This window comes from Syngnathus floridae, chromosome 11 (genome assembly GCF_059516105.1).
Source record: "Syngnathus floridae isolate MCC-2025c chromosome 11, RoL_Sflo_1.0, whole genome shotgun sequence".
Classification (NCBI taxonomy): domain Eukaryota; kingdom Metazoa; phylum Chordata; class Actinopteri; order Syngnathiformes; family Syngnathidae; genus Syngnathus; species Syngnathus floridae.
The window spans coordinates 11,785,645-11,807,672 of record NC_142423.1 but is presented as its reverse complement, the minus strand read 5'-3'; the positions used below and the strand labels follow the sequence as shown (position 1 = coordinate 11,807,672).

The 22,028-nt window shown below is 58.4% G+C and overlaps 1 protein-coding gene across 9 annotated transcripts in view; it reads left to right on the top strand.

Moving 5' to 3' along the window:
• Positions 1-22,028, top strand: part of LOC148391108 (uncharacterized) — an 81,797-nt gene extending 59,769 nt beyond the window's left edge. For 6 of the 9 annotated variants that reach the window (XM_088389823.1, XM_088389821.1, XM_088389822.1 and 3 more), the window contains 3 exons: positions 21,303-21,528; positions 21,640-21,774; positions 21,922-22,028. The gene's annotated coding sequence lies outside the window, so the exon portion shown is untranslated. Of the gene's footprint in view, positions 1-21,302; positions 21,557-21,639; positions 21,775-21,921 lie in introns of all 9 variants that reach the window. The other 3 variants (XM_088389818.1, XM_088389817.1, XM_088389819.1) reach the window with 3 other exon arrangements.

Genomic DNA, 22,028 nt, shown 5'->3' with positions numbered 1-22,028 from the left:
TAGACGACACCGGGACCACCTCGGATGGACTTTGGATGCGCCTGATCGGCGCTGGGACAGTCTTGGATGTGCCTGGACGATGCTGGGATTGCCTTGGATGCGTCTAGTGACCTCTGGAACGCCTTGGATGTGCCTGGACAACGCCTGGACCGCCTTGTATGCGCCTGGACGATCCTGGGACCGCCTTTGTGGCGCCTGGACGACATTGGGACCACCTTGGATGCGCGTAGACGATGCTGGGACTGCCTTTGATGCGCGTTTGATGCGCCTGTGCGACACCAGGACCGCCTTGAATGTGCCTGAACGACGCCGACATCGTCTTGGATGTGGCTTGGATGCGCCCTGACGACCCCAGGACTCCCTTGGATTAGGCTGGACGACTACGGGACTGTTAAGGATGCACCTTGGATGCCCCTGGACAAAGCCGGGACTCCCTTAGATGTGCCTTGGATGCGCCTGGATGATGCAGGGACTGCCTTGGCTGCGGCTCGGCTGCGGCTCGGCTGCGGCTCGGCTGCGGCTCGGCTGCGGCTCGGCTGCGGCTGGGCTGCGGCTGGGCTGCGGCTGGGCTGCGGCTCGGCTGCGGCTTGGCTGCGGCTCGGCTGCGGGTAACGCCTTGGACATGCTTCGGATAAATCTGGAAGACACCGGGACCGCCTTGGATGCGCCTGGACGACGCCGGGACTTCTTTGGATGTGCCCTGGTTGCGCCTAAACGACGCCAGGACCGCCTAGGATTCACCTGAAAAACGCCGGGACTGCCTTGAATGCGTCTTGTATGCGCCTGGACAACACCGGGACTGCCTTGGATGCTGCTTGGATGCGCCTCGGATGCACCTCTGATGCGCCTCTGATGCGCCTGTACGACACCAGGACCGCCTTGGATGTGTCTGGACGTTGCTGGGACCGTCTTGGATGTGCTTTTGATGTGCCTGTCAAGGATGCACCTTGGATGCCCCTGGACGACGCCGGGACTTCTTTGGATGTGCCTTGGTTGCGCCTGGACGACGCCAGGACCGCCTAGGATGCGCCTCGGATGCGTCATGGATGCGCCTGGATTATGGCAAGACTGCCTTTGATGCTCCTGGACGACGCAGGGACTGCCTTTGTTGCGCCTAGACGACGCCGGGACTTCTTTGGATGTGCCTTGGTTGCGCCTAAACGACGCCAGGACCGCCTAGGATTCACCTGAAAAACGCCGGGACTGCCTTGAATGCGTCTTGTATGCGCCTGGACAACGCAGGGACTGCCTTGGCTGCGGCTCGGCTGCGGCTCGGCTGCGGCTCGGCTGCGGCTCGGCTGCGGCTCGGCTGCGGCTCGGCTGCGGCTGGGCTGCGGCTGGGCTGCGGCTGGGCTGCGGCTGGGCTGCGGCTGGGCTGCGGCTGGGCTGCGGCTGGGCTGCGGCTGGGCTGCGGCTGGGCTGCGGCTCGGCTGCGGCTTGGCTGCGGCTCGGCTGCGGGTAACGCCTTGGACATGCTTCGGATAAAACTGGAAGACACCGGGACCACCTTGGATGCGCCTGGACGACGCCGGGACTTCTTTGGATGTGCCTTGGTTGCGCCTAAACGACGCCAGGACCACCTAGGATTCACCTGAAAAACGCCGGGACTGCCTTGAATGCGTCTTGTATGCGCCTGGACAACACCGGGACTGCCTTGGATGCTGCTTGGATGCGCCTCGGATGCACCTCTGATGCGCCTCTGATGCGCCTGTACGACACCAGGACCGCCTTGGATGTGTCTGGACGTTGCTGGGACCGTCTTGGATGTGCTTTTGATGTGCCTGTCAAGGATGCACCTTGGATGCCCCTGGACGACGCCGGGACTTCTTTGGATGTGCCTTGGTTGCGCCTGGACGACGCCAGGACCGCCTAGGATGTGCCTCGGATGCGTCATGGATGCGCCTGGATTATGGCAAGACTGCCTTGGATGCTCCTGGACGACGCAGGTACTGCCTCTGTTGCGCCTAGACGACACCGGGACCACCTCGGATGGACTTTGGATGCGCCTGATCGGCGCTGGGACAGTCTTGGATGTGCCTGGACGATGCTGGGATTGCCTTGGATGCGTCTAGTGACCTCTGGAACGCCTTGGATGTGCCTGGACAACGCCTGGACCGCCTTGTATGCGCCTGGACGATCCTGGGACCGCCTTTGTGGCGCCTGGACGACATTGGGACCACCTTGGATGCGCGTAGACGATGCTGGGACTGCCTTCGATGCGCGTTTGATGCGCCTGTGCGACACCAGGACCGCCTTGAATGTGCCTGAACGACGCCGACATCGTCTTGGATGTGGCTTGGATGCGCCCTGACGACCCCAGGACTCCCTTGGATTAGGCTGGACGACTACGGGACTGTTAAGGATGCACCTTGGATGCCCCTGGACAAAGCCGGGACTCCCTTAGATGTGCCTTGGATGCGCCTGGATGATGCAGGGACTGCCTTGGCTGCGGCTCGGCTGCGGCTCGGCTGCGGCTCGGCTGCGGCTCGGCTGCGGCTCGGCTGCGGCTGGGCTGCGGCTGGGCTGCGGCTGGGCTGCGGCTGGGCTGCGGCTCGGCTGCGGCTTGGCTGCGGCTCGGCTGCGGGTAACGCCTTGGACATGCTTCGGATAAATCTGGAAGACACCGGGACCGCCTTGGATGCGCCTGGACGACGCCGGGACTTCTTTGGATGTGCCCTGGTTGCGCCTAAACGACGCCAGGACCGCCTAGGATTCACCTGAAAAACGCCGGGACTGCCTTGAATGCGTCTTGTATGCGCCTGGACAACACCGGGACTGCCTTGGATGCTGCTTGGATGCGCCTCGGATGCACCTCTGATGCGCCTCTGATGCGCCTGTACGACACCAGGACCGCCTTGGATGTGTCTGGACGTTGCTGGGACCGTCTTGGATGTGCTTTTGATGTGCCTGTCAAGGATGCACCTTGGATGCCCCTGGACGACGCCGGGACTTCTTTGGATGTGCCTTGGTTGCGCCTGGACGACGCCAGGACCGCCTAGGATGTGCCTCGGATGCGTCATGGATGCGCCTGGATTATGGCAAGACTGCCTTTGATGCTCCTGGACGACGCAGGGACTGCCTTTGTTGCGCCTAGACGACGCCGGGACTTCTTTGGATGTGCCTTGGTTGCGCCTAAACGACGCCAGGACCGCCTAGGATTCACCTGAAAAACGCCGGGACTGCCTTGAATGCGTCTTGTATGCGCCTGGACAACGCAGGGACTGCCTTGGCTGCGGCTCGGCTGCGGCTCGGCTGCGGCTCGGCTGCGGCTCGGCTGTGGCTCGGCTGCGGCTCGGCTGCGGCTGGGCTGCGGCTGGGCTGCGGCTGGGCTGCGGCTGGGCTGCGGCTGGGCTGCGGCTGGGCTGCGGCTCGGCTGCGGCTTGGCTGCGGCTCGGCTGCGGGTAACGCCTTGGACATGCTTCGGATAAATCTGGAAGACACCGGGACCGCCTTGGATGCGCCTGGACTTCTTTGGATGTGCATTGGTTGCGCCTAAACGACGCCAGGACCGCCTAGGATTCACCTGAAAAACGCCGGGACTGCCTTGAATGCGTCTTGTATGCGCCTGGACAACACCGGGACTGCCTTGGATGCTGCTTGGATGCGCCTCGGATGCACCTCTGATGCGCCTCTGATGCGCCTGTACGACACCAGGACCGCCTTGGATGTGTCTGGACGTTGCTGGGACCGTCTTGGATGTGCTTTTGATGTGCCTGTCAAGGATGCACCTTGGATGCCCCTGGACGACGCCGGGACTTCTTTGGATGTGCCTTGGTTGCGCCTAAACGACGCCAGGACCGCCTAGGATTCACCTGAAAAACGCCGGGACTGCCTTGAATGCGTCTTTTATGCGCCTGGACAACGCCAGGACTGCCTTGGATGCTGCTTGGATGCGCCTCGGATGCACCTCTGATGCGCCTGTACGACACCAGGACCGCCTTGGATGTGTCTGGACGTTGCTGGGACCGTCTTGGATGTGCTTTTGATGTGCCTGTCAAGGATGCACCTTGGATGCCCCTGGACGACGCCGGGACTTCTTTGGATGTGCCTTGGTTGCGCCTGGACGACGCCAGGACCGCCTAGGATGTGCCTCGGATGCGTCATGGATGCGCCTGGATTATGGCAAGACTGCCTTGGATGCTCCTGGACGACGCAGGGACTGCCTTTGTTGCGCCTAGACGACACCGGGACCACCTCGGATGCACTTTGGATGCGCCTGATCGGCGCTGGGACAGTCTTGGATGTGCCTGGACGATGCTGGGATTGCCTTGGATGCGTCTAGTGACCTCTGGAACGCCTTGGATATGCCTGGACAACGCCTGGACCGCCTTGTATGCGCCTGGACGATCCTGGGACCACCTTTGTGGCGCCTGGACGACATTGGGACCACCTTGGATGCGCGTAGACGATGCTGGGACTGCCTTTGATGCGCGTTTGATGCGCCTGTGCGACACCAGGACCGCCTTGAATGTGCCTGAACGACGCCGACATCGTCTTGGATGTGGCTTGGATGCGCCCGGACGACCCCAGGACTCCCTTGGATGAGGCTGGATGACTACGGGACTGTTAAGGATGCACCTTGGATGCCCCTGGATGAAGCCGGGACTCCCTTAGATGTGCCTTGATGCGCCTGGATGATGCATGGACTGCCTTGGCTGCGGCTCGGCTGCGGCTCGGCTGCGGCTCGGCTGCGGCTCGGCTGCGGCTCGGCTGCGGCTCGGCTGCGGCTCGGCTGCGGCTGGGCTGCGGCTGGGCTGCGGCTCGGCTGCGGCTTGGCTGCGGCTCGGCTGCGGGTAACGCCTTGGACATGCTTCGGATGAATCTGGAAGACACTGGGACTGCCTTGGATGCGCCTGGACGACGCCGGGACTTCTTTGGATGTGCCTTGGTTGCGCCTAAACGACGCCAGGACCGCCTAGGATTCACCTGAAAAACGCCGGGACTGCCTTGAATGCGTCTTGTATGCGCCTGGACAACGCCGGGACTGCCTTGGATGCTGCTTGGATGCGCCTCGGATGCACCTCTGATGCGCCTCTGATGCGCCTGTACAACACCAGGACCGCCTTGGATGTGTCTGGACGTTGCTGGGACCGTCTTGGATGTGCTTTTGATGTGCCTGTCAAGGATGCACCTTGGATGCCCCTGGACGACGCCGGGACTTCTTTGGATGTGCCTTGGTTGCGCCTGGACGACGCCAGGACCGCCTAGGATGTGCCTCGGATGCGTCATGGATCCGCCTGGATTATGGCAAGACTGCCTTTGATGCTCCTGGACGACGCAGGGACTTCCTTTGTTGCGCCTAGACGACGCCGGGACTTCTTTGGATGTGCCTTGGTTGCGCCTAAACGACGCCAGGACCGCCTAGGATTCACCTGAAAAACGCCGGGACTGCCTTGAATGCGTCTTGTATGCGCCTGGACAACGCCGGGACTGCCTTGGATGCTGTTTGGATGCGCCTCGGATGCACCTCTGATGCGCCTCTGATGCGCCTGTACGACACCAGGACCGCCTTGGATGTGTCTGGACGTTGCTGGGACCGTCTTGGATGTGCTTTTGATGTGCCTGTCAAGGATGCACCTTGGATGCCCCTGGACGACGCCGGGACTTCTTTGGATGTGCCTTGGTTGCGCCTGGACGACGCCAGGACCGCCTAGGATGTGCCTCGGATGCGTCATGGATGCGCCTGGATTATGGCAAGACTGCCTTTGATGCTCCTGGACGACGCAGGGACTGCCTTTGTTGCGCCTATACGACGCCGGGACTTCTTTGGATGTGCCTTGGTTGCGCCTAAACGACGCCATGACCGCCTAGGATTCACCCCTGAAAAACGCCGGGACTGCCTTGAATGCGTCTTGTATGCGCCTGGACAACGCCGGGACTGCCTTGGATGCTGCTTGGATGCGCCTCGGATGCGCCTCTGATGCGCCTCTGATGCGCCTGTACGACACCAGGACCGCCTTGGATGTGTCTGGACGTTGCTGGGACCGTCTTGGATGTGCTTTTGATGTGCCTGTCAAGGATGCACCTTGGATGCCCCTGGACGACGCCGGGACTTCTTTGGATGTGCCTTGGTTGCGCCTGGACGACGCCAGGACCGCCTAGGATGTGCCTCGGATGCGTCATGGATACGCCTGGATTATGGCAAGACTGCCTTGCATGCTCCTGGACGACGCAGGTACTGCCTCTGTTGCGCCTAGACGACACCGGGACCACCTCGGATGGACTTTGGATGCGCCTGATCGGCGCTGGGACAGTCTTGGATGTGCCTGGACGATGCTGGGATTGCCTTGGATGCGTCTAGTGACCTCTGGAACGCCTTGGATGTGCCTGGACAACGCCTGGACCGCCTTGTATGCGCCTGGACGATCCTGGGACCGCCTTTGTGGCGCCTGGACGACATTGGGACCACCTTGGATGCGCGTAGACGATGCTGGGACTGCCTTTGATGCGCGTTTGATGCGCCTGTGCGACACCAGGACCGCCTTGAATGTGCCTGAACGACGCCGACATCGTCTTGGATGTGGCTTGGATGCGCCCTGACGACCCCAGGACTCCCTTGGATTAGGCTGGACGACTACGGGACTGTTAAGGATGCACCTTGGATGCCCCTGGACAAAGCCGGGACTCCCTTAGATGTGCCTTGGATGCGCCTGGATGATGCAGGGACTGCCTTGGCTGCGGCTCGGCTGCGGCTCGGCTGCGGCTCGGCTGCGGCTCGGCTGCGGCTCGGCTGCGGCTGGGCTGCGGCTGGGCTGCGGCTGGGCTGCGGCTCGGCTGCGGCTTGGCTGCGGCTCGGCTGCGGGTAACGCCTTGGACATGCTTCGGATAAATCTGGAAGACACCAGGACCGCCTTGGATGCGCCTGGACGACGCCGGGACTTCTTTGGATGTGCCCTGGTTGCGCCTAAACGACGCCAGGACCGCCTAGGATTCACCTGAAAAACGCCGGGACTGCCTTGAATGCGTCTTGTATGCGCCTGGACAACACCGGGACTGCCTTGGATGCTGCTTGGATGCGCCTCGGATGCACCTCTGATGCGCCTCTGATGCGCCTGTACGACACCAGGACCGCCTTGGATGTGTCTGGACGTTGCTGGGACCGTCTTGGATGTGCTTTTGATGTGCCTGTCAAGGATGCACCTTGGATGCCCCTGGACGACGCCGGGACTTCTTTGGATGTGCCTTGGTTGCGCCTGGACGACGCCAGGACCGCCTAGGATGTGCCTCGGATGCGTCATGGATGCGCCTGGATTATGGCAAGACTGCCTTTGATGCTCCTGGACGACGCAGGGACTGCCTTTGTTGCGCCTAGACGACGCCGGGACTTCTTTGGATGTGCCTTGGTTGCGCCTAAACGACGCCAGGACCGCCTAGGATTCACCTGAAAAACGCCGGGACTGCCTTGAATGCGTCTTGTATGCGCCTGGACAACGCAGGGACTGCCTTGGCTGCGGCTCGGCTGCGGCTCGGCTGCGGCTCGGCTGCGGCTCGGCTGCGGCTCGGCTGCGGCTGGGCTGCGGCTGGGCTGCGGCTGGGCTGCGGCTGGGCTGCGGCTCGGCTGCGGCTTGGCTGCGGCTCGGCTGCGGGTAACGCCTTGGACATGCTTCGGATAAATCTGGAAGACACCGGGACCGCCTTGGATGCGCCTGGACGACGCCGGGACTTCTTTGGATGTGCCCTGGTTGCGCCTAAACGACGCCAGGACCGCCTAGGATTCACCTGAAAAACGCCGGGACTGCCTTGAATGCGTCTTGTATGCGCCTGGACAACACCGGGACTGCCTTGGATGCTGCTTGGATGCGCCTCGGATGCACCTCTGATGCGCCTCTGATGCGCCTGTACGACACCAGGACCGCCTTGGATGTGTCTGGACGTTGCTGGGACCGTCTTGGATGTGCTTTTGATGTGCCTGTCAAGGATGCACCTTGGATGCCCCTGGACGACGCCGGGACTTCTTTGGATGTGCCTTGGTTGCGCCTGGACGACGCCAGGACCGCCTAGGATGTGCCTCGGATGCGTCATGGATGCGCCTGGATTATGGCAAGACTGCCTTTGATGCTCCTGGACGACGCAGGGACTGCCTTTGTTGCGCCTAGACGACGCCGGGACTTCTTTGGATGTGCCCTGGTTGCGCCTAAACGACGCCAGGACCGCCTAGGATTCACCTGAAAAACGCCGGGACTGCCTTGAATGCGTCTTGTATGCGCCTGGACAACGCAGGGACTGCCTTGGCTGCGGCTCGGCTGCGGCTCGGCTGTGGCTCGGCTGCGGCTCGGCTGCGGCTCGGCTGCGGCTCGGCTGCGGCTCGGCTGCGGCTGGGCTGCGGCTGGGCTGCGGCTGGGCTGCGGCTGGGCTGCGGCTGGGCTGCGGCTGGGCTGCGGCTCGGCTGCGGCTTGGCTGCGGCTCGGCTGCGGGTAACGCCTTGGACATGCTTCGGATAAAACTGGAAGACACCGGGACCACCTTGGATGCGCCTGGACCACGCCGGGACTTCTTTGGATGTGCCTTGGTTGCGCCTAAACGACGCCAGGACCACCTAGGATTCACCTGAAAAACGCCGGGACTGCCTTGAATGCGTCTTGTATGCGCCTGGACAACACCGGGACTGCCTTGGATGCTGCTTGGATGCGCCTCGGATGCACCTCTGATGCGCCTCTGATGCGCCTGTACGACACCAGGACCGCCTTGGATGTGTCTGGACGTTGCTGGGACCGTCTTGGATGTGCTTTTGATGTGCCTGTCAAGGATGCACCTTGGATGCCCCTGGACGACGCCGGGACTTCTTTGGATGTGCCTTGGTTGCGCCTGGACGACGCCAGGACCGCCTAGGATGTGCCTCGGATGCGTCATGGATGCGCCTGGATTATGGCAAGACTGCCTTGGATGCTCCTGGACGACGCAGGTACTGCCTCTGTTGCGCCTAGACGACACCGGGACCACCTCGGATGGACTTTGGATGCGCCTGATCGGCGCTGGGACAGTCTTGGATGTGCCTGGACGATGCTGGGATTGCCTTGGATGCGTCTAGTGACCTCTGGAACGCCTTGGATGTGCCTGGACAACGCCTGGACCGCCTTGTATGCGCCTGGACGATCCTGGGACCGCCTTTGTGGCGCCTGGACGACATTGGGACCACCTTGGATGCGCGTAGACGATGCTGGGACTGCCTTTGATGCGCGTTTGATGCGCCTGTGCGACACCAGGACCGCCTTGAATGTGCCTGAACGACGCCGACATCGTCTTGGATGTGGCTTGGATGCGCCCTGACGACCCCAGGACTCCCTTGGATTAGGCTGGACGACTACGGGACTGTTAAGGATGCACCTTGGATGCCCCTGGACAAAGCCGGGACTCCCTTAGATGTGCCTTGGATGCGCCTGGATGATGCAGGGACTGCCTTGGCTGCGGCTCGGCTGCGGCTCGGCTGCGGCTGGGCTGCGGCTGGGCTGCGGCTGGGCTGCGGCTCGGCTGCGGCTTGGCTGCGGCTCGGCTGCGGGTAACGCCTTGGACATGCTTCGGATAAATCTGGAAGACACCGGGACCGCCTTGGATGCGCCTGGACGACGCCGGGACTTCTTTGGATGTGCCCTGGTTGCGCCTAAACGACGCCAGGACCGCCTAGGATTCACCTGAAAAACGCCGGGACTGCCTTGAATGCGTCTTGTATGCGCCTGGACAACACCGGGACTGCCTTGGATGCTGCTTGGATGCGCCTCGGATGCACCTCTGATGCGCCTCTGATGCGCCTGTACGACACCAGGACCGCCTTGGATGTGTCTGGACGTTGCTGGGACCGTCTTGGATGTGCTTTTGATGTGCCTGTCAAGGATGCACCTTGGATGCCCCTGGACGACGCCGGGACTTCTTTGGATGTGCCTTGGTTGCGCCTGGACGACGCCAGGACCGCCTAGGATGTGCCTCGGATGCGTCATGGATGCGCCTGGATTATGGCAAGACTGCCTTGGATGCTCCTGGACGACGCAGGGACTGCCTTTGTTGCGCCTAGACGACACCGGGACCACCTCGGATGCACTTTGGATGCGCCTGATCGGCGCTGGGACAGTCTTGGATGTGCCTGGACGATGCTGGGATTGCCTTGGATGCGTCTAGTGACCTCTGGAACGCCTTGGATATGCCTGGACAACGCCTGGACCGCCTTGTATGCGCCTGGACGATCCTGGGACCACCTTTGTGGCGCCTGGACGACATTGGGACCACCTTGGATGCGCGTAGACGATGCTGGGACTGCCTTTGATGCGCGTTTGATGTGCCTGTGCGACACCAGGACCGCCTTGAATGTGCCTGAACGACGCCGACATCGTCTTGGATGTGGCTTGGATGCGCCCGGACGACCCCAGGACTCCCTTGGATGAGGCTGGACGACTACGGGACTGTTAAGGATGCACCTTGGATGCCCCTGGACGAAGCCGGGACTCCCTTAGATGTGCCTTGATGCGCCTGGATGATGCATGGACTGCCTTGGCTGCGGCTCGGCTGCGGCTCGGCTGCGGCTCGGCTGCGGCTCGGCTGCAGCTCGGCTGCGGCTGGGCTGCGGCTGGGCTGCGGCTGGGCTGCGGCTCGGCTGCGGCTTGGCTGCGGCTCGGCTGCGGGTAACGCCTTGGACATGCTTCGGATGAATCTGGAAGACACTGGGACTGCCTTGGATGCGCCTGGACGACGCCGGGACTTCTTTGGATGTGCCTTGGTTGCGCCTAAACGACGCCAGGACCGCCTAGGATTCACCTGAAAAACGCCGGGACTGCCTTGAATGCGTCTTGTATGCGCCTGGACAACGCCGGGACTGCCTTGGATGCTGCTTGGATGCGCCTCGGATGCACCTCTGATGCGCCTCTGATGCGCCTGTACAACACCAGGACCGCCTTGGATGTGTCTGGACGTTGCTGGGACCGTCTTGGATGTGCTTTTGATGTGCCTGTCAAGGATGCACCTTGGATGCCCCTGGACGACGCCGGGACTTCTTTGGATGTGCCTTGGTTGCGCCTGGACGACGCCAGGACCGCCTAGGATGTGCCTCGGATGCGTCATGGATCCGCCTGGATTATGGCAAGACTGCCTTTGATGCTCCTGGACGACGCAGGGACTTCCTTTGTTGCGCCTAGACGACGCCGGGACTTCTTTGGATGTGCCTTGGTTGCGCCTAAACGACGCCATGACCGCCTAGGATTCACCTGAAAAACGCCGGGACTGCCTTGAATGCGTCTTGTATGCGCCTGGACAACGCCGGGACTGCCTTGGATGCTGCTTGGATGCGCCTCGGATGCGCCTCTGATGCGCCTCTGATGCGCCTGTACGACACCAGGACCGCCTTGGATGTGTCTGGACGTTGCTGGGACCGTCTTGGATGTGCTTTTGATGTGCCTGTCAAGGATGCACCTTGGATGCCCCTGGACGACGCCAGGACTTCTTTGGATGTGCCTTGGTTGCGCCTGGACGACGCCAGGACCGCCTAGGATGTGCCTCGGATGCGTCATGGATGCGCCTGGATTATGGCAAGACTGCCTTGGATGCTCCTGGACGACGCAGGTACTGCCTCTGTTGCGCCTAGACGACACCGGGACCACCTCGGATGGACTTTGGATGCGCCTGATCGGCGCTGGGACAGTCTTGGATGTGCCTGGACGATGCTGGGATTGCCTTGGATGCGTTTAGTGACCTCTGGAACGCCTTGGATGTGCCTGGACAACGCCTGGACCGCCTTGTATGCGCCTGGACGATCCTGGGACCGCCTTTGTGGCGCCTGGACGACATTGGGACCACCTTGGATGCGCGTAGACGATGCTGGGACTGCCTTTGATGCGCGTTTGATGCGCCTGTGCGACACCAGGACCGCCTTGAATGTGCCTGAACGACGCCGACATCGTCTTGGATGTGGCTTGGATGCGCCCTGACGACCCCAGGACTCCCTTGGATTAGGCTGGACGACTACGGGACTGTTAAGGATGCACCTTGGATGCCCCTGGACAAAGCCGGGACTCCCTTAGATGTGCCTTGGCTGCGGCTCGGCTGCGGCTCGGCTGCGGCTCGGCTGCGGCTCGGCTGCGGCTCGGCTGCGGCTGGGCTGCGGCTGGGCTGCGGCTGGGCTGCGGCTGGGCTGCGGCTCGGCTGCGGCTTGGCTGCGGCTCGGCTGCGGGTAACGCCTTGGACATGCTTCGGATAAATCTGGAAGACACCGGGACCGCCTTGGATGCGCCTGGACGACGCCGGGACTTCTTTGGATGTGCCCTGGTTGCGCCTAAACAACGCCAGGACCGCCTAGGATTCACCTGAAAAACGCCGGGACTGCCTTGAATGCGTCTTGTATGCGCCTGGACAACACCGGGACTGCCTTGGATGCTGCTTGGATGCGCCTCGGATGCACCTCTGATGCGCCTCTGATGCGCCTGTACGACACCAGGACCGCCTTGGATGTGTCTGGACGTTGCTGGGACCGTCTTGGATGTGCTTTTGATGTGCCTGTCAAGGATGCACCTTGGATGCCCCTGGACGACGCCGGGACTTCTTTGGATGTGCCTTGGTTGCGCCTGGACGACGCCAGGACCGCCTAGGATGTGCCTCGGATGCGTCATGGATGCGCCTGGATTATGGCAAGACTGCCTTTGATGCTCCTGGACGACGCAGGGACTGCCTTTGTTGCGCCTAGACGACGCCGGGACTTCTTTGGATGTGCCTTGGTTGCGCCTAAACGACGCCAGGACCGCCTAGGATTCACCTGAAAAACGCCGGGACTGCCTTGAATGCGTCTTGTATGCGCCTGGACAACGCCGGGACTGCCTTGGATGCTGCTTGGATGCGCCTCGGATGCGCCTCTGATGCGCCTCGGATGCGCCTCGGATGCGCCTCTGATGCGCCTCTGATGCGCCTCTGATGCGCCTGTACGACACCAGGACCGCCTTGGATGTGTCTGGACGTTGCTGGGACCGTCTTGGATGTGCTTTTGATGTGCCTGTCAAGGATGCACCTTGGATGCCCCTGGACGACGCCGGGACTTCTTTGGATGTGCCTTGGTTGCGCCTGGACGACGCCAGGACCGCCTAGGATGTGCCTCGGATGCGTCATGGATGCGCCTGGATTATGGCAAGACTGCCTTGGATGCTCCTGGACGACGCAGGGACTGCCTTTGTTGCGCCTAGACGACACCGGGACCACCTCGGATGGACTTTGGATGCGCCTGTTCGGCGCTGGGACAGTCTTGGATGTGCCTGGACGATGCTGGGATTGCCTTGGATGCGTCTAGTGACCTCTGGAACGCCTTGGATGTGCCTGGACAACGCCTGGACCGCCTTGTATGCGCCTGGACGATCCTGGGACCGCCTTTGTGGCGCCTGGACGACATTGGGACCACCTTGGATGCGCGTAGACGATGCTGGGACTGCCTTTGATGCGCCTGTGCGACACCAGGACCGTCTTAAATGTGCCTGAACGACGCCGACATCGTCTTGGATGTGGCTTGGATGCGCCCGGACGACCCCAGGACTCCCTTGGATGAGGCTGGACGACTACGGGACTGTTAAGGATGCACCTTGGATGCCCCTGGACGAAGCCGGGACTCCCTTAGATGTGCCTTGGATGCGCCTGGATGATGCAGGGACTGCCTTGGCTGCGGCTCGGCTGCGGCTCGGCTGCGGCTCGGCTGCGGCTCGGCTGCGGCTCGGCTGCGGCTCGGCTGCAGCTCGGCTACGGCTGGGCTGCGGCTGGGCTGCGGCTGGGCTGCGGCTGGGCTGCGGCTCGGCTGCGGCTTGGCTGCGGCTCGGCTGCGGGTAACGCCTTGGACATGCTTCGGATAAATCTGGAAGACACCGGGACCGCCTTGGATGCGCCTGGACTTCTTTGGATGTGCATTGGTTGCGCCTAAACGACGCCAGGACCGCCTAGGATTCACCTGAAAAACGCCGGGACTGCCTTGAATGCGTCTTGTATGCGCCTGGACAACACCGGGACTGCCTTGGATGCTGCTTGGATGCGCCTCGGATGCACCTCTGATGCGCCTCTGATGCGCCTGTACGACACCAGGACCGCCTTGGATGTGTCTGGACGTTGCTGGGACCGTCTTGGATGTGCTTTTGATGTGCCTGTCAAGGATGCACCTTGGATTTCCCTGGACAACGCCGGGACTTCTTTGGATGTGCCTTGGTTGCGCCTAAACGACGCCAGGACCGCCTAGGATGTGCCTCGGATGCGTCATGGATGCGCCTGGATTATGGCAAGACTGCCTTGGATGCTCCTGGACGACGCAGGGACTGCCTTTGTTGCGCCTAGACGACACCGGGACCACCTCGGATGCACTTTGGATGCGCCTGATCGGCGCTGGGACAGTCTTGGATGTGCCTGGACGATGCTGGGATTGCCTTGGATGCGTCTAGTGACCTCTGGAACGCCTTGGATGTGCCTGGACAACGCCTGGACCGCCTTGTATGCGCCTGGACGATCCTGGGACCACCTTTGTGGCGCCTGGACGACATTGGGACCACCTTGGATGCGCGTAGACGATGCTGGGACTGCCTTTGATGCGCGTTTGATGCGCCTGTGCGACACCAGGACCGCCTTGAATGTGCCTGAACGACGCCGACATCGTCTTGCATGTGGCTTGGATGCGCCCGGACGACCCCAGGACTCCCTTGGATGAGGCTGGACGACTACGGGACTGTTAAGGATGCACCTTGGATGCCCCTGGACGAAGCCAGGACTCCCTTAGATGTGCCTTGGATGCGCCTGGATGATGCATGGACTGCCTTGGCTGCGGCTCGGCTGCGGCTCGGCTGCGGCTCGGCTGCGGCTCAGCTGCGGCTCGGCTGCGGCTGGGCTGCGGCTGGGCTGCGGCTGGGCTGCGGCTCGGCTGCGGCTTGGCTGCGGCTCGGCTGCGGGTAACGCCTTGAACATGCTTCGGATGAATCTGGAAGACACTGGGACTGCCTTGGATGCGCCTGGACGACGCCGGGACTTCTTTGGATGTGCCTTGGTTGCGCCTAAACGACGCCAGGACCGCCTAGGATTCACCTGAAAAACGCCGGGACTGCCTTGAATGCGTCTTGTATGCGCCTGGACAACGCCGGGACTGCCTTGGATGCTGCTTGGATGCGCCTCGGATGCACCTCTGATGCGCCTCTGATGCGCCTGTACGACACCAGGACCGCCTTGGATGTGTCTGGACGTTGCTGGGACCGTCTTGGATGTGCTTTTGATGTGCCTGTCAAGGATGCACCTTGGATGCCCCTGGACGACGCCGGGACTTCTTTGGATGTGCCTTGGTTGCGCCTGGACGACGCCAGGACCGCCTAGGATGTGCCTCGGATGCGTCATGGATGCGCCTGGATTATGGCAAGACTGCCTTGGATGCTCCTGGACGACGCAGGGACTGCCTTTGTTGCGCCTAGACGACACCGGGACCGCCTCGGATGCACTTTGGATGCGCCTGATCGGCGCTGGGACAGTCTTGGATGTGCCTGGACGATGCTGGGATTGCCTTGGATGCGTCTAGTGACCTCTGGAACGCCTTGGATGTGCCTGGACAACGCCTGGACCGCCTTGTATGCGCCTGGACGATCCTGGGACCGCCTTTGTGGCGCCTGGACGACATTGGGACCACCTTGGATGCGCGTAGACGATGCTGGGACTGCCTTTGATGCGCGTTTGATGCGCCTGTGCGACACCAGGACCGCCTTGAATGTGCCTGAACGACGCCGACATCGTCTTGGATGTGGCTTGGATGCGCCCTGACGACCCCAGGACTCCCTTGGATTAGGCTGGACGACTACGGGACTGTTAAGGATGCACCTTGGATGCCCCTGGACAAAGCCGGGACTCCTTTAGATGTGCCTTGGATGCGCCTGGATGATGCAGGGACTGCCTTGGCTGCGGCTCGGCTGCTGCTCGGCTGCGGCTCGGCTGCGGCTCGGCTGCGGCTGGGCTGCGGCTGGGCTGCGGCTGGGCTGCGGCTGGACTGCGGCTGGGCTGCGGCTTGGCTGCGGCTTGGCTGCGGCTCGGCTGCGGGTAACGCCTTGGACATGCTTCGGATGAATCTGGAAGACACCGGGACTGCCTTGGATGCGCCTGGACGACGCCGGGACTTCTTAGGATGTGCCTTGGTTGCGCCTGGACAACGCCAGGACCGCCTAGGATGCACCTGAAAAACGCTGGGACTGCCTTGAATGCGTCTTGTATGCGCCTGGACAGCGCCGGGACTGCCTTGGATACTGCTTGGATGCGCCTCGGATGCGCCTCTGATGCGCCTGTACGACACCAGGACCGCCTTGGATGTGTTTGGACGTTGCTGGGACCGGCTTGGATGTGCTTTTGATGTGCCTGTCAAGGATGCACCTTGGATGCCCCTGGACGACGCCGGGACTTCTTTGGATGTGCCTTGGTTGCGCCTGGACGACGCCAGGACCGCCTAGGATGTGCCTCGGATGCGTCATGGATGCGCCTGGATTATGGCAAGACTGCCTTGGATGCTCCTGGACGACGCAGGGACTGCCTTTGTTGCGCCTAGACGACACCGGGACCACCTCGGATGCACTTTGGATGCGCCTGATCGGCGCTGGGACCGCCTTGGAATGAGCCTGGACGATGCCGGAATCACCTTGGATGAGGCTGGATGACTCAGGGACTGCCTTGGATGAGCCTGGATGACGCCGCGACCACCTTGGATGTACCTTGGAATCGCTTGGACAAAGCTGGAACCACCGTGGATGCTCCTGGACAACGCCGGGATTGCCTAGGATAAGCCTTGGATGCGCCTTGATGACGCCAGGACTGCCGTGAGTGCACTTGAACGACTCCGGGACCGCCTCGGATGCGCCTGGATGAAGCCGGGACTGCCTTGGATGAGCCTTGGATGCACCTTGGAAGCACCTGGACGACATTGGTACTGCTTTGGATGTGCCTGGATGACGCTGGGACTCCCTTGAATTGACCCGGACAACGCCAGGACCACCTTAGATGCGCCTGGATGACGCTGGGACCGCCTTGGATGTCGAAACGTCGAAGCCGCTTTGGATGCGCATGGACGACGACGGGACTGCCTAGTGTGCGCCTGGACAACCCAGAGATCGCCTTGGATGCGTCTGGAAGACGCTGGGACTGCCTTGGATGGGCCTGGAAGACGCCGGGACCTCCTTGGATGCACCTGGACTTGGCCGGGACCGCCTCTGATGCGCTTTTGATGCACCTTGGATGCATTTGGTGAGGCCATGGAGAATGACTCTCGGATGGCTTCGAGGAAATTCTGGTCCACCATCCGGCGTCTCAGGAGGGGGAAGCAGTGCAACGTCAACACTGTTTACAGTGGGGATGGCGTGCTGCTGACCTCGACCCGGGACTTCGTGAGTCGGTGGGGAGAATATTTCGAAGACCTCCTCAATTCCACCTACACGCCTTCCATTGAGGAAGCAGGGCCTGGAGACTCTGAGGCGGATTCTCCAATCTCTGGGGTCGAAGTCACTGAGGTAGTTAAAAACTCCTCGGTGGCAACGCCCCGGGGGTGGATGAGATCCGCCCGGAGTTCTTAAAGGCTCTGGATGTTGTGGGGCTGTCATGGCTGACACGCCTCTACAACGTTGCGTGGACATCGAGGACAGTGCCTCTGGATTGGCAGACTGGGGTGGTGGTTCCCCTCTTTAAGAAGGGGGACCGGAGGGTGTGTTCCAATTACAGGGGTATCACACTCCTCAGCCTCCTTGGTGAGGTCTATTCGGGGGTGCTGGAGAGGAGGGTCCGTCGGGACCGCCTTGGATGTGCCTTGGATGTGCCTTGGATTTACTTTTAATCAGCCTTGGAAGCTTCTGGACAACCCTGGGAACCGTTCTAAATGCACCTTGGATGCACCTGGACAACGCTTGGACTGCCTTGAATGCGCCTGGGCGACGTCGGTATCGCTATGGGTGCGCCTGGACGCTGCTTTGACTTCTTTGGATGCACTTGGAAAACGCCGGGACTGTCTTGGATGTGCCTAGACGATGCTGATACCGCCTTGCATGCGCCTGAACATTGGTTGAGCCTGGATGATGCCGGGACTGCCTCGGATGCGCCTGGACGATGCCGGGACTGCCTTAGATACTCCTTGAATGCTTCTGGACCTCGCCAGGACTGCCTTGGATGTGCCTAGACGAAGCCGGGACCGCCTTGGATTCGCCTTGGACGACGCAGGGATCATCTTGTATGCGCCAGGATGACACTGAGACCGGCTTTGAATGCGCCTGGACGACGCCGGTACCGGCTTGGATGAACCTGGTCAATGCCGAAACTGCTTTGGATGCGCCTGGACAACGACGGGACCGTCTAGGATGCGCCTGAACGGCGCCGGGACCACTTTGGATGCGCCTTGGATGCATCTTAGATGCGGCCGAATGACACCGGGAGCGTCTTGGATGCACTTAGACGCCGCTGGGATTGCCTTGAATGCGCTTGGACGACGCCTGGTGCTTCTTGGATGCGCCTGGAGATCGGCTGGACTTTGGATGCGCCTGGACGCCAGGACCGCCTTGCATGCGCCTGGACCGCCTTGATTGCGCCTGGAGGACGTTGGGACCGCCTTGAATGCGCCTTGCATGCATCCTGCATTCGCCCAGACTACGACGGCACTGCCTTGGATGCGCCTGGATGATGCCAGGACCCTCTTGGATGCGCCTTGGACGACGCAGAGACCGGCTTGGATGCGCCTGGACGAAGCCGGTACCGTCTTGGATCCCCTGGACGACAGCGGGACTGTCTTGGATGCGCCTTAGATGCGGCTTGGATGCGCCTGGACCACGCCAGGGCCGCCTTGAATGCGCCTGTACAATGCCGGGACCGCCTCGGATGTGCCTGGACCACGCCTTTGATACACCTGGACAAAACCAGGACTGTCTTGGGTTAGCCTGGACGAAGTTGGGATTGCCTGGATGAAGCCAGGACCGCCTTTGATGCGCCTGGATGAAGCCAGGACCGCCCTGGATGCACCTGGACAAAGGAAGGACTGCCTCGGATGCGCCTGGACGACGCCGGGACCGCCTCAGCCACGTCTGGATGACGCCGGGACCGCATTGGATGTCCCCACCATCACCAGATCCGGCCCACACCTGTAACATCTGAGGCCACGTTTGTCTCTTATGGAATGGGCTCACCAGCTACAGAAGATGTGGTGGGAAGACGACCTAACGTCCAGACTCAAGAGACTTTTGAGACTGATGCCGAATAGAGAGAATAAGATAAGTAAATATGTAAAACTACATCACTAAATATCTGAATAAGTAAATAGTTAAGTACATAGATAAGTAGATAAAAAATAGATAAATAAACTGATGATAATAGTGGATGGATGGATGAATGGATGGAAGGAGGGATGGATAAAAATAGATAAGGAAATAGATAAAATACATAAGTTTGCAGAAGTAGATAAGTAAATAGATAAAAATGGATAAGTAAATAGTAGATAAAAATAGATAAGTGAACAGATAAAAATAGTGGCTGGATGGATGGAGGGATGGATAAAATTAGATAATTAAATAGATAAAATAGATAAGTATATAGAAGTAGATAAGTAAATAAATCAAAATGGATAAGTAAAAAATAGATAAAAATAGATAAGTGAACAGATAAAAATAGTGGCTGGATGGATGGACGGATGGAGGGATGGATAAAATTAGATAATTAAATAGATAAGCATAAAGAAGTAGATAAGTAAATAAATCAAAATGGATAAGTAAACGGATAAAAATAGTGGCTGGATGGATGGATGGATGGAGGGATGGATAAAATTAGATAAATAAATAAAATAGATAAGTATATAGAAGTAGATAAGTAAATAAATCAAAATGGATAAGTAAAAAGTAGATAAAAATAGATAAGTGAACAGATAAAAATAGTGGCTGGATGGATGGATGGAAGGAGGGATGGATAAAATTAGATAATTAAATAGATAAAATAGATAAGTATATAGAAGTTGATAAGTAAATAGAAAAAAATGGATAAGTAAAAAGTAGATAAAAATAGATAAGTACACATTTAAAAATAGTGGCTGGATGGATGAAGGGATGGAGGGATGGAAAAATAGATCAAATAGATAAGTATATAGAAGTAGAAAAGTAAATACACAGAATTGGATAAGTAGAAGGATAAATATAGATAAACGTAGACAACATAGAAAAGTAAATAGAGGAAATAGAGAAAAGTAAATAGATGACGTAGATCAAAATAGAAAAGTATATTGGATGTACCTGGACAACGCTGGGACCGCCTTCAATGCGGTTCCAAAAATTACGTCTGCCATTATGATCTGAATACTCGAGGAGAACAGCAAACAAGTAAGTCATTATATTTCATTTACAAAAGTCACACTGTACGACAAGTATTTTAGCATCTCCCGGATGTTTGTTTTGTCTGAGCTTAATGCTAACATATAATGCTAACAATTCTAGATTAATGTTGCGGTCATTATAACTGCAATATAACACTGATATTTGAACACAAACTTTGCAGCAACACTTGTAGGCAGAAAATATAACAATACTCGCAGCATACAATATATTATGTATACCTAAAACTGATTTAAGCTTAGTGGCTCAAATATTTTGGTGGCTGTAAACCACCCAATACAGATTTGACACAGTATGTGAAGAAAATGTGATGAACGCTAAGGTTGGTTAGCTTGATGCTAGCGCATCAATGGTGGAAAACACCTTCGACAGATTAACGCAACTAGCATAAGTCTTTTGTGTGCGGCTATGTCATGTGCCCGCATCTGGTTGAAACTGCCCACCCTTGCCCTGCCCTACCCTGCCCTGCGCCTGCGCTTAGATCAGTGCTGCTCAATCAATTCCCTGATGCCCCCCCAGGGAGAAAAAAACATTTTGAGCCCCCCACGCTTGTACCCTTATTAACATTAAACTTGAATGATTCAAGCAAACAAAACTAAATAAAAAAGAAAGGTCAACTTACAGTAAAGAATAACTTTATTATAACATTGTTTTTGTGTCTGTAACAGAACAGATTGAATGTGCATCACTTTGCCTGAAATTAGAAAATAAATTGTGAATTTTTAAACTCTAAACATTCTTGACCAGCTGCCATTTTATGCTGGAGAAAATACAATAAAATAATGAGCAAACATAATATTAAATGAAATAACAGCAATAATTAATATTCAATTCAAAGTAAGGAGCACAATAGTTAAAACATTTTATCCTACAAAACAAAAGTAAATAAAATGATTTCCTTATGAATGTAAATGAGGCAGCATGATGGAGACCATATCCACGACTGCAGGTAGGTCTTCTGCAATGGTGTTTTTTTTTTTTTTTTGCACTGAGCAATTTGGTACGCTGCCTTGGACGTGCCTGGATGAAGCCAGGACTGCTTCGAATGCGCCTGGACGAAGCAAAGACCGCCTTGGATGCGCTTGGACCAAGCCAGGACTGCCTGGGATGCGCCTGGACAACGCCGGGACCGCCTTGGATGCGCTGAGACGAAGCCAGGACCACCTTGAATGCGCCTGGACGATGCCGCGACTGACTTTTAAATGAAAAACATTTAAAAGTAAGTAATTGAAAGTTTAAACCACTAGGTAGGCTCCATATTCTCGATACAGACAATTCGAATGTTCCCAACGTGTTCTCAAATGTTCCTCCTGTGTTTTCCCGTGTTCAGGAGGAGCAGGCCAACAACAACATGTCCAAGTTCAGGAAGCTGCAGCACGAGCTGGACGATGCGGAGGAGAGGGCCGACATCGCTGAAACTCAAGTCAACAAGCTGCGCGTTCGCACACGCGACCAAGGTGGAAAGGTTGGTAGAGCTTGTCAGTTCGGTTTCCAACATGCTGCTGAAGGACAAATCAAATCAAATCAACAAAGCTTGTCATAATTTTTTAGTAAAAAACATGTAATGATGATAACATACGTAGGTACAATAAAACCAACTTTTGTGTTTTAGCTTCCCGAGTGACGATGAGGCCACGTGAACGTCTCACGGACAAGCAGCTACAACAGCTCAAATGAACCGTGTACACTACTGGCAGACAAATAAACATGTCAAAAACT